Below are 3,846 nucleotides of genomic sequence, written 5' to 3' on the forward strand. Positions count from 1 at the left end.
CTTTTCGCCCCTGCCCTTGAAAAAGTCTGTGCACGCCACTGCTCTTGGGTCTGCATGGTCGTGAAAAGCTGGAGAACGTTTTGATGCCAGATGCATTTCACCCACAGTGAAACACGGTGGAGATTCCATTATGGTATGGAGTTTCATTTGTGGATACGGCGTGGACAAATGAGTGAAAATGGACGGTATCATGAACAAGAACGTCTACCACAACATCTTAGTGCATCATGGAATCCCTTCTGGACTGAATCTGATTGGTCGTGGGTTCATATACCAACAAGACAATGACCCCAAGCAGACTTTAAAGCTGTACAGAGACTATTTGACCAAGAAAAAGGAATCTGCAGTACTGGAAGTGATGAACTGGCTGAGTCAAAGTCCGGATTTGAATCCTATTGAACAAATTTGGGATTTAGTAGATTCAAAGATTGATGGCACAAAAATCTCATCTAAAGCAAGTCTGTGGGAACAGCTAGAGACTGTTTGGAACTCAATAACAAAAGAGACTGTGGAAAAGTAAATAAAAACAATGGCAGCAAGAATGCAAGCTGTTATCAAGGCCAAAGGAGGCCATACAAAATATGAAGTTTTTTGGTTATTATGTGTGAAAAAGGACTATTTAGTTGTTTCAGTTTGTTATTTGCCAAATAATTGACGATAACATTTTTAGTTTACAAACAAATCTGACTAAAGACAAATCTGAATAAAGGTTTCAGACAGTAATCAGTGTCAGAGCTCAAATCCAGCTAATCCTGTCTGTTTCTTAGACTCTGAGTCTCTGATTAAAAACCTGCTCTTCATGAACGCGGCAGAACCTGAAAATCCACTTCTACCTCCAAAACTGAAGATTCCACCTGATCCAAATACTTCTCTGTTCCCTCCCTCCCTCATCTGCAGGTATGAGCATGCTCCAACATCTCACTGAACACAAACTACCAATCAGACTGACTACTGTGTTCCTGCTCTGAGGAAGCTCCGCCCCCTCACCTGCCTCACCTGAGACAGAGCAGGAAACTTTTACTTTTTATTATTTCACCTCAGACAGAAGAGACACCGAGACCGATACAGTGACCTACAGACAAGAACCAGGATGACTTCAACTGAGAGAGGACAGATGGAGGGGATACTGGAATACTGGATATACTGGGAATACTGGATATACTGGGAAACTGGATATTCTAGGAATACCACCACTTTAAACTCATACTGAATCCATGAAATGAATCTGAATTTAAAAGTAGCAAGAACCAAATTAGAAGCAGCTTTTAAAGACCGTAACTGTCGGCCAGGGTTTCTGGAGACAGAATGGCGTTCAAGTTAGAGGAGAATCTGAGCTGTCCGGTCTGCTTCCACATCTTTAAAGATCCCGTCATCCTGTCCTGCAGACACAGCTTCTGTAGAACGTGTGTGGAGAACTGCTGGAAGGAGAGGGAGAACAAGGAATGTCCTGTTTGTAAGAGGAGACAGTCAAAGGAATTAGATCCTAACTTTGCTTTAAAGAATCTGTGTGAGACTTTTCTACAGGAGAGAGATCAGAGATCTTCGGAGGATCTCTGCAGTCTGCACCAGGAGAAATTAAAACTCTTCTGTCTGGACCATCAGGAGCTGATGTGTCTTGTCTGTAGAGATTCAAAAAAACACTCTAACCACAGATTCAGACCCATCGATGAAGCTGCAGACGAACACAAGATTAAACTTGAGGAAACTCTGCAGCTCTTAAAGGAGAATTTAGAGGCTCTAGAAGAAGTTAAGGTGAAGTTTGATCGGACTTTAGACCACATCGAGGTCCAGGCCTGACACACAGAGAGGCAGATTAAGGAGCAGTTTAAGAAGCTTCACCAGTTTCTTGCAGAGGGAGAGGAGGCCGGGCTGCGTGCACTGAGGGAGGAAGAGGAGCAGAAGATACAGAGGATGATGGAGCAGATGGAGGCTCTGAGAGCACAGATAGCAGATCTTTCACACACAGTCAGAGCCACAGAGGACCAGCTGACGGCCCAAGATGTCCCCTTCCTGAGAAACTACAAGGCTGTAGTGGAAAGAGTCCAGCAGCGCCCCCTGCTGGAGGATCCACAGCTGCCCTCAGGAGCTCTGATAGACAAAGCCAAACACCTGGGCAACCTAGGCTTCAACATCTGGACCAAGATGAAGGACCTGGTCTCCTACACACCCGTCATTCTAGACCCAAACACTGCTAATCCAGACCTCATCCTGTCTGATGGTCTGACGGCTTAGAGAGGAGGAGAGGAGCAGCAGCTTCCTGATAATTCAGAGAGGTTTGATCCCATCTACTCAGTTCTGGGCTCTGAGGGCTTTAACCTAGGGACTCACAGCTGGGACATCCATGTTGGAGACAGTACAGACTGGTTCCTGGATGTTTCAGCAGAGTCTGCTGAGAGGAAGGGAGACATAAAGTCTGGAATATGGGGAATAGGGTTAGATGATGATGAATACACAGCAGAGTCATCACATGAAGAGACTGTTCTCTCAGTGGAGAATCCTCCAAAGAGGATCAGAGTGAATCTGGACTGTAATAGAGGAGAGCTGTGGTTCTCTGATCCTGATACTAACACACACATCTATACCTTTGAACACACTTTCACTGAGAGGATGGTTCCACTCATTAGTACTGTGAATAAAGACTTAGTGAGGATTTTACCACAGAAGATCTTTGTGACTGTGGAACCAAACTAAAACCTGATGATGAACAACATTAGTCAGTTTATTTCCAGATGTTCTGGTTTTAATCTCAGCCTGTGAGGAAGGTCACTGTGTTGTCCTGATGTCCCTGGTTGTCGTTAACACAGAGCTGAGATCAACAGAACAAAAAATCATCAGATCTAATTAGGGCTGGGCGATATATCGAGACCTGATACTTAAACAATATCTGAGACTTGAAACGATACTAGTTTGATACTTGATACCTGATGGATCAGAAACAGGATGTTTACAAGGGATGGTCACATTTTGGAAAGGATCGTTTGTTAATGACCTAAAGTGTAAATTATACATTTAAAAAAGTTTGGGGTATTTGATTTATTTCAATAACTCCTTTATCTATAAACTAAAACCTCACTGAGTTTATAAAGTATATTTTTTAGAACATATTTAATATCTGATTTCATATAAATCAAGGTTAGTAGCTAATCTGCCATTAGATTTTAATTGAAACTAGAAAAAATTGGTATTTAATGACAAGGTAGCTTAAATGGGGGAAAATTGAGGAAAAAATGGTGAAAATGGGGAATAAGTGGCAAAAAAATGGGTTAAAAAGGTACAAAAAATTGTCAAAATGGGTAAAAAAGTAGGAAAAGGGTGGTATTTATTGGCCAAAGGTAGCTTAAATGGGTGAAACGTGGTAAAAAATGAGTTATAGGTAACATAAAATGGTCCAAATGTGGCAAAAAATGAGTGAAAGTGTCTAAAATGGGCAACAAGATGTCAGGAGAGGCAAAAATGGGCAAACAATAGGAAACAAGTGGTATTTACCAGCAAAAGGTAGCTGAAATGGATGGAAACTGGTGAAAAGGGCAAAAATTGGACTAAGTGGCAAAAAGAAGTGGCACAAACCGACAAATAAAAAGAGGAAGCAAGTGGTATGTAATGACAACAGGTAGCTTCAATGGGTAAAAAATGGCAACAAAAATTGTGAAAAGGGGTACCGCCGGAATACAGTGGCAACAAAAAGTGGCTCAAATGGGCAAAAACTAAAAAAGTTACAAGTTAAAAGTGGTATTTAATGACAAAAGGTAGCTTAAATGGGTGAACACTGGGAGAAAAGAGGTGCAAAAGGGGCAAAAACAGGATAAAAGTGGCAAAAAAAATGAGTAAAAGGTTGCAAAAAAATCA

The 3,846-nt window shown here is 41.8% G+C and overlaps 1 pseudogene; it reads left to right on the top strand.

The window, feature by feature from the left end:
• Nucleotides 1–1,305: 1,305 nt before the first annotated feature.
• On the top strand, nt 1,306–2,691 carry LOC121505940 (annotated as a pseudogene).
• The last annotated feature ends 1,155 nt before the right edge of the window (nt 2,692–3,846 follow it).

The sequence above is a fragment of the Cheilinus undulatus genome, linkage group 1, assembly GCF_018320785.1.
Source record: "Cheilinus undulatus linkage group 1, ASM1832078v1, whole genome shotgun sequence".
Classification (NCBI taxonomy): domain Eukaryota; kingdom Metazoa; phylum Chordata; class Actinopteri; order Labriformes; family Labridae; genus Cheilinus; species Cheilinus undulatus.